Raw genomic sequence first — 9,465 nt, forward strand, 5'->3', positions numbered from 1 at the left:
TTGCAAAGCTTCTGAAGCGTGATCATCGAACAATCAAGCGTTTCATTCAAAATAGTCAACAGGGTCGCAAGAAGCGTGTGGAAAAACCAAGGCGCAAAATAACTGCCCATGAACTGAGAAAAGTCAAGCGTGCAGCTGCCAAGATGCCACTTGCCACCAGTTTGGCCATATTTCAGAGCTGCAACATCACTGGAGTGCCCAAAAGCACAAGGTGTGCAATACTCAGAGACATGGCCAAGGTAAGAAAGGCTGAAAGACGACCACCACTGAACAAGACACACAAGCTGAAACGTCAAGACTGGGCCAAGAAATATCTCAAGACTGATTTTTCTAAGGTTTTATGGACTGATGAAATGAGAGTGAGTCTTGATGGGCCAGATGGATGGGCCCGTGGCTGGATTGGTAAAGGGCAGAGAGCTCCAGTCCGACTCAGACGCCAGCAAGGTGGAGGTGGAGTACTGGTTTGGGCTGGTATCATCAAAGATGAGCTTGTGGGGCGTTTTCGGGTTGAGGATGGAGTCAAGCTCAACTCCCAGTCCTACTGCCAGTTTCTGGAAGACACCTTCTTCAAGCAGTGGTACAGGAAGAAGTCTGCATCCTTCAAGAAAAACATGATTTTCATGCAGGACAATGCTCCATCACACGCGTCCAAGTACTCCACAGCGTGGCTGGCAAGAAAGGGTATAAAAGAAGAAAAACTAATGACATGGCCTCCTTGTTCACCTGATCTGAACCCCATTGAGAACCTATGGTCCATCATCAAATGTGAGATTTACAAGGAGGGAAAACAGTACACCTCTCTGAACAGTGTCTGGGAGGCTGTGGTTGCTGCTGCACGCAATGTTGATGGTGAACAGATCAAAACACTGACAGAATCCATGGATGTCAGGCTTTTGGGTGTCCTTGCAAAGAAAGGTGGCTATATTGGTCACTGATTTGTTTTTGTTTTGTTTTTGAATGTCAGAAATGTATATTTGTGAATGTTGAGATGTTATATTGGTTTCACTGGTAAAAATAAATAATTGAAATGGGTATATATATATTTTTTGTTAAGTTGCCTAATAATTATGCACAGTAATAGTCACCTGCACACACAGATATCCCCATAAAATAGCTAAAACTAAAAACAAACTAAAAACTACTTCCAAAAATATTCAGCTTTGATATTAATGAGTTTTTTGGGTTCATTGAGAACATGGTTGTTGTTCAATAATAAAATGAATCCTCAAAAATACAACTTACCTAATAATTCTGCACTACCTGTGTATATATATATATATATAAAAAATATTAAAAAAATGATTCCTTAAATCTATTCCCTATTTTGTAGAAGCGATAACTTTTTGCGTAAAACAATCAATTTACACTTATTGGTCTTTTTTTTACCAAAAATATGAAGCAGAATACATATTGGCCTAAATTGATAAAAAAAAAAAAAAAAATAGATTTTTTTATTGGATGTGTTTTATAGCAGAAAGTAAAAAATATATATTTTTTTTCCAAAAGTGACGCTCTTTTTTTTGTTTATAGAGAAAAAAATAAAAAACCACAGAGGTAATCAAATACCACCAAAAGAAAGCTCTATTTGTGGGGAAAAGGACATCAACTTTATTTGTGTACAACGTCGCACGACTGCGCAATTGTCAGTTAAAGTAACGCAGCGCCGTATTACAAAAAATGGCCTGATCAGGAAGGGGGGTAAATCTTCCGCAGCTGAAGTGGTTAAATAGCACAAGCCAAGCACTATGCTGTTTAACCTGCTTTAAAGGAACACGGGCTTTTTTTTTTTTTCCAAGCTCTTTATCAGTATGTCACTGTGGACCGGGGCGGGACTTGCAGGTACTGTCGTGTCTTGTAGCCCGCAGACCGTGCCCAGCTGGCACAGTGTGGGCAGTATATGACTGTACCCAGAGGGGCGGAACTCCTGGTTCTCCTGTATGTCACTGACAGTGTGGGCGGAACTTGCAGGCACTGCGGCTTCTATGTATCTGTGGGGAGGTATACAATCGTTCTCCTCAGTGGGCATCCGATAGAGATATATATTTTCAATGGACTAGGAACCGCCCCTGACCTATCGACCAATCCAGCCCTGATCCTCGCCCATCCCTACGTGACGAAGGAGTGGGCGGTCGGAGAACACCTACACACCAACCAGGAGCGCAGTATGAGTCGCCCCCTCCCTCCCGCATAGTGTCTGTCTGTGTTAGCATCCCGCCATTGGATCAGACTCGCTGTCGGTCAAAGGAGAGAGGGCGCGGCTTGTGTGGGAGTCATTTCCTAAACTTCCCTGTTATGATGAGAAGACACAGGCAATCAGCCGGGGGGAGGTTCGTATGACCGGGGCTCAGGTAAGCGACAGCGACCCATCACACCGAGCCCCATTGTGTGCACACACCCACCCAGGGGTAATAGACAACTATGTACATCGCACTGTCATGATCGCTCTGCTTGATTCTCTGTATGAAATCAATACCTCCCAGATCAGCATCACCCCTGTCTCTGTACCTGGGAGCGCACGGATTGGATCGGCTCCAGTGGTTGGAAATGACAGGCTGGGGGAATGGTTACTGATTGGCTCCTGTGGTTGGACGAATGACAGGCTGGGGGAATGGTTACTGATTGGCTCTTGTGCTTGGGGAATGGTTACTGATTGGCTCCTGTGGTTGGGGGAATGGTTACTGATTGGCTCCTGTGGTTGGGGAAATGGCATACTGGGGGAATGGTTACTGATTGGCTCTTGTGCTTGGGGGAAATGACAGGCTGGGGGAATGGTTACTGATTGGCTCCTGTGGTTGGGGGAATGGTTACTGATTGGCTCTTGTGCTTGGGGAAATGACAGGCTGGGGGAATGGTTACTGATTGGCTCCTGTGGTTGGGGTAATGACAGGCTGGGGGAATGGTTACTGATTGGCTCCTGTGGTTGGGGAAATGACAGGCTGGGGGAATGGTTACTGATTGGCTCCTGTGGTTGGGGGAATGGTTACTGATTGACTCCTGTGGTTGGGGAAATGGCATACTGGGGGAATGGTTACTGATTGGCTCTTGTGCTTGGGGGAAATGACAGGCTGGGGGAATGGTTACTGATTGGCTCCTGTGGTTGGGGGAATGGTTACTGATTGGCTCTTGTGCTTGGGGAAATGACAGGCTGGGGGAATGGTTACTGATTGGCTCCTGTGGTTGGGGTAATGACAGGCTGGGGGAATGGTTACTGATTGGCTCCTGTGGTTGGGGAAATGACAGGCTGGGGGAATGGTTACTGATTGGCTCCTGTGGTTGGGGAAATGACAGGCTGGGGGAATGGTTACTGATTGGCTCCTGTGGTTGGGGAAATGACAGGCTGGGGGAATGGTTACTGATTGGCTCTTGTGGTTGGGGAAATGACAGGCTGGGGGAATGGTTACTGATTAGCTCCTGTGGTTGGGGGAATGGTTACTGATTGGCTCCTGTGGTTGGGGAAATGACAGGCTGGGGGAATGGTTACTGATTGGCTCTTGTGCTTGGGGAAATGACAGGCTGGGGGAATGGTTACTGATTGGCTCCTGTGGTTGGGGGAATGGTTACTGATTGGCTCTTGTGCTTGGGGAAATGACAGGCTGGGGGAATGGTTACTGATTGGCTCCTGTGGTTGGGGTAATGACAGGCTGGGGGAATGGTTACTGATTGGCTCCTGTGGTTGGGGAAATGACAGGCTGGGGGAATGGTTACTGATTGGCTCCTGTGGTTGGGGAAATGACAGGCTGGGGTAATGGTTACTGATTGGCTCCTGTGGTTGGGGAAATGACATACTGGGGGAATGGTTACTGATTGGCTCTTGTGCTTGGGGAAATGACAGGCTGGGGGAATGGTTACTGATTGGCTCCTGTGGTTGGGGGAATGGTTACTGATTGGCTCTTGTGCTTGGGGAAATGACAGGCTGGGGGAATGGTTACTGATTGGCTCCTGTGGTTGGGGAAATGACAGGCTGGGGGAATGGTTACTGATTGGCTCCTGTGGTTGGGGAAATGACAGGCTGGGGGAATGGTTACTGATTGGCTCCTGTGGTTGGGGAAATGACAGGCTGGGGGAATGGTTACTGATTGGCTCCTGTGGTTGGGGAAATGACAGGCTGGGGGAATGGTTACTGATTGGCTCTTGTGGTTGGGGAAATGACAGGCTGGGGGAATGGTTACTGATTAGCTCCTGTGGTTGGGGAAATGACAGGCTGGGGGAATGGTTACTGATTAGCTCCTGTGGTTGGGGAAATGACAGGCTGGGGGAATGGTTACTGATTGGCTCTTGTGCTTGGGGAAATGACAGGCTGGGGGAATGGTTACTAATTGGCTCCTGTGGTTGGGGAAATGACAGGCTGGGGGAATGGTTACTGATTGGCTCCTGTGGTTGGGGAAATGACAGGCTGGGGGAATGGTTATTTGATCAGCTCCTGTGGTTGGGGGAATGGTTACTGATTGGCTCCTGTGGTTGGGGAAATGACAGGCTTGGGGAATGGTTACCGATTGGCTCTTGTGGTTGGAGAAATGACAGGCTGGGGGAATGGTTACTGATTGTCTCTTGTGGTTGGGGAAATGACAGGCTGGGGGTATAGTTACTTGTCTGGGGGGAATGATTATGAATCTGTTCTTGTGGTTGGAGAAATAACAGCCGCTAGAGGTATAGTTATTGATTGGCTCTAGTGGTTGGAGAAATGACAGGCTGGGGGAATGATTACTGATTGGCTCTAGTGGTTGGAGAAATGACAGGCTGGGGGAATGGTTACTGATTGGCTATAGTGGTTGGAGAAATGACAGGCTGGGGGAATGGTTACTGATTGGCTCTAGTAGTTGGAGAAATGACAGGCTGGGGGAATGGTTACTGATTAGCTCCTGTGGTTGGGGGAATGGTTACTGATTGGCTCTAGTGGTTGGAAAAATAATAGGCTGGGGGAATGGTTACTGATTGGCTCTAGTGATTGGGGGTATGGTTACTGATTGGCTCTAGTGATTGGGGGTATGGTTACTGATTGGCTCTAGTGATTGGGGGTATGGTCACTGATTGGCTCTAGTGATTGGGGGTATGGTCACTGATTGGCTCTAGTGATTGGGGGAATGGTCACTGATTGGCTCTAGTGATTGGGGGTATGGTCACTGATTGGCTCTAGTGATTGGGGGTATGGTCACTGATTGGCTCTAGTGATTGGGGGAATGGTCACTGATTGGCTCTAGTGATTGGGGGAATGGTCACTGATTGGCTCTAGTGATTGGGGGTATGGTCACTGATTGGCTCTAGTGATTGGGGGAATGGTCACTGATTGGCTCTAGTGATTGGGGGAATGGTCACTGATTGGCTCTAGTGATTGGGGGAATGGTCACTGATTGGCTCTAGTGATTGGGGGAATGGTCACTGATTGGCTCTAGTGATTGGGGGAATGGTTACTGATTGGCTCTAGTGATTGGGGTATGGTCACTGATTGGCTCTAGTGATTGGGGGTATGGTCACTGATTGGCTCTAGTGATTGGGGGAATGGTTACTGATTGGCTCTAGTGATTGGGGGAATGGTCACTAATTGGCTCTAGTGATTGGGGGAATGGTCACTGATTGGCTCTAGTGATTGGCTTTAGTGATTGGGGGTATGGTCACTGATCGGCTCTAGTGATTGGGGGTATGGTCACTGATCGGCTCTAGTGATTGGGGGAATGGTTACTGATTGGCTCTAGTGATTGGGGGAATGGTTACTGATTGGCTCTAGTGATTGGGGGAATGGTTACTGATTGGTCTCTAATGGTTGGGGGATCCTTGTGGATGAAAGTGTGGCCCTTGCTGAGAAGACCAGCCATCTTTCTGATGTCTTGTCCAGCTTGTGTTCTCAGGGATTTCTTTGTTGTAATCTGTGGCGAGGACTCAGATCTGTGATCAGCTGATCATGTGCAGCCATGACAACTCTATGATGTGTATGCTGAGTGCAGAGCAGTCCTGTGCATCATTGGTATGAGATTTCTCTAGCAAGCCCTGCAGAATGTGATACAAGTCAGATCTAGAAATCTAATGCTGATGAAAAGACCTCGGACTGGGGCATCCACACTAATACCCTTTGGTGTTGTGTATAGCCTTTTGGTTGTACTTGTTACCGAATGAAATGTGTAGCTGACGCCTGCACATATCTCAATCAGTGCAGGTCAGTTGGGAGTTGGGATGAGCTCAGGCAAGATCAAACCCTGGTCCCAGCCCACCTGACAAAGCCCACCAGGAAGCTGTCATCTGCAGCCAAGGCATTCCCCGCCCCGAAGCTGCATGTATACAAGGGGCGTGTATACCAAAGAATGCCTCGGCTGCAGATAATTGGCCAATACAGGTCAATGCTTCCTGTTGGGCTCACTCAGGTAGGTTGGCACTAGGATCCAAGCTTATCAGTATTTGTAAATATAGGGGGCCCCACATGCAGACCCTGGAAAGTCCAAAGGGCCACACAATGGCATCTGTACTTGCAGTAAAGTGGAAGTAAACCTTTCTATCCTTTACAGCCAAGGAAGGTTGCCATGGTAATGCACATGTAATCAGTTATGACACCAGGCATTTGATGGGTTGACCGTTCGCGTTTTTATTTTTTTTTTTACATACAGGGACCAGAGCAATACAGTGTTACCATAGTAACAATGTACTACTCTGTGTATATTACAGGTTTAACCACTTCATTACTGGGCACTTAAACCCCCTTTGTGTCCAGACCAATTTTCAGCTTTCAGCGCCAACGCATTTTGAATGACAATTGCGCGGTCATACAACACTGTACCCAAATTTTTTTTTATCATTTTTTCCCACAAATAGAGCTTTCTTTTGGTGGTTTTTGATCATCTCTGCGATTTTTATTTTTTGCGCTATAAACAAAAAAAGACAGAAAATTTGGGAAAAAAAACACAATATTTTTTACTTTTTGTTATAATAATATCCCAATTTTTTTTTTTTTTATATATTTTTTTCCTCGGTTTAGGCCGATATGTATTCTTCTACATATTTTTGTTTAAAAAAAAAAAATCGCAATAAGCGTATTTGATCGGTTTGCGCAAAAGTTATAGCACCTACAAAATAGGGGACAGATTTATGATTTATTTTTTACTAGTAATGGCGGCGATCTGCGATTATTATTTTTTTGTCAGGCCTGCGATATTGCGACAGACATATCGGACACTTTTGACACAAATTTGGGACCATTCACATTTATACAGCGATCAGTGCTATAAAAATGCACTAATTACTGTATAAATGTGACTGGCAGGGAAGGGGTTAACACTAGGGGGTGAGGAAGGGGTTAAATGTATTCCCTGGGTGTGTTCTAACTGTGTGGGGGGAGGGGACTGACTGGGGGAGGTGACCGATGCTGTGTCCCTATGTACAAGAGACACAGATCGGTCTCCTCTCTCCCTGGCAGGACGTGGAGCTCTGTGTTTACCGTTCGCGTGTACCCAGCGGACATCACGGCCGCCAGGTACACGCATTGGCTTCCCAGCGATGCTCCGGCACAGTGTTTACCCGCTGCGCGCCCCCTCAGTGGCGCGCGCGGGTAATGCACGGAAAAAGACGGCCAAAGACATCCACTCGGCACTTTAGAGCCGCGCTGTGGACGTCTTTTGTCTATAGCGCGGATCTCAAGTGGTTAAGCAACCATTTTTTTCTGAATGAAAAAGACTCGTTCAGTGTTTACTATTGTGATTGGCTACATTTAATCATATAGTACAGATGGGCTGTGATTGGCCCTGTCTGTACCATGTGATGACTGTGACCAATCGCTGAGCTCATCACAATACTACACATTGAAAGACATGAATTTTAGCCTTTCAGTGTGTACAACTGTCATGTGATCTGATTGGTCACAGGATACTGGCAGCGTTACCGGTGAACACGGTGGGTGACAGATCGCACCGGAAAGTGGCCCCACAACAGTGTTAAATAGTTTGATCAGGCCAAGCTGAGTGAGCTATATAAACTCAGTAGCCACAGCTACATACAGTATACAGCTCTGTGTTTCAGGTGTGAGACGAGACCTTTCTATCCCACACTCAGAACAAAACAGCATGGGCCTGAGTGGTGCTCAGCTATTCATAGGTAGCTTTGCATTGTATCAATGAATACAAGGCTTCCTCTTATTGGCTGAGTCAGAGATTGTGATATCATCAGCCCGCCTCTGTGACTCAGGCAATCAGAGGAAACTTAATTATTGATAGAATACAAAGCTGCTATTTGAATGGCCTAGGGCCGCTCCGACCGGTGCTATTTTGTTCCGGGTGTGAGACGGAAAGGTACCTGGAACCTGTACAAGTGGGTATTCCCACGCTAATAGGAGATCAACTGAAAGGGTCAAACACTACCCAGGATAGAGGAGTATAAAAAAAACAATGTTTAATGTTGCGCTCCTAAATAAATTATAAGTGCTAGCAAAGTCGCATAGAAATTTATAACAAATATAAATAAATTGCAATAGATGAAATATATTAAAAATCCATGACTAAATTAGCAAAAAACGAATAAACTGATTAAAGTGGTTGTATACCCCCAAAAAAAAAAAAAAAAAAAATATATATATATATATATATATATATAGTGCTGTCAGTTAAACGCGTTATTAACGGCGTTAACACAAACCCATTTTAACGCCGTCAATTTTTTTATCGCGCGATTAACGAGGTTCACCCTTTAAAACATTTTTTTTTTGTCAGCACGTACCTCTTAACCCTTTCACGCCGACGGGACGCATATATGCGTCCTCGGCGTTCGGGGGTTATACCGGGATGATGCCTGCAGCCGCAGGCATCATCCTGGTACCGTTGTTTAGAGCGGGCGATCGGCTATCCAAACATAACAACCGATGCGGCTAAAAGCCGCTCGGTTGTTATGCCGGAGGAGCGGGAGTGGACATCCCCCCCCTCCCGCCGCCTTTCGCCGCTCTGACCGGGCCTCCCGTCCCACCGGGAGACCCGATCCTCCATCCGCCGTGTTCTGTGTTCAGGCGGAGACTGACACTAAGCCGTAAACGGCTTTGATTCAGTCTCCGCATTGAAACCACGGAAGCGGCGTCATGACGTCACTTCCGGGTTTCTCGGCTGCCAATGGCGCCGGATTTAAAAAAGTACACAGTATTCAGAATCGCCGTTTTCGGCGATCTGAATACTTTGAAGTGCAAAGGAGGGCTCGGAGGTCTTTTAGACCCCGATCCCTCCATAAAGAGTACCTGTCACCACCTATTGCTGTCACAAGGGATGTTTACATTCCTTGTGACAGCAATAAAAGTGATCAAAATGTAAAAAAATAAAAAAACACAATTTAACTATGACATTAATGCGATTAATCGCGATTAGAAATTTTAATCGCTTGACAGCACTAATATATATATATATATATATATATATATATAAAAACCTGCAAGGCAAAGGCATGATGAGCTAGTATAACTAGCATACTAACTCATTATCAATTACTTACCTTAGATCGAAGAACCCG

The 9,465-nt window shown here is 46.2% G+C and overlaps 1 protein-coding gene across 1 annotated transcript in view; it reads left to right on the top strand.

The window, feature by feature from the left end:
- The first annotated feature begins 2,233 nt into the window (after positions 1 to 2,233).
- HERC3 (HECT and RLD domain containing E3 ubiquitin protein ligase 3) overlaps positions 2,234 to 9,465 on the top strand; it is a 102,301-nt gene continuing 95,069 nt past the window's right edge. The window contains 1 exon segment of the mRNA XM_040327473.1: positions 2,234 to 2,348. The gene's annotated coding sequence lies outside the window, so the exon portion shown is untranslated.

This window comes from Rana temporaria, chromosome 1, assembly GCF_905171775.1.
Source record: "Rana temporaria chromosome 1, aRanTem1.1, whole genome shotgun sequence".
In the NCBI taxonomy this organism is placed as follows: domain Eukaryota; kingdom Metazoa; phylum Chordata; class Amphibia; order Anura; family Ranidae; genus Rana; species Rana temporaria.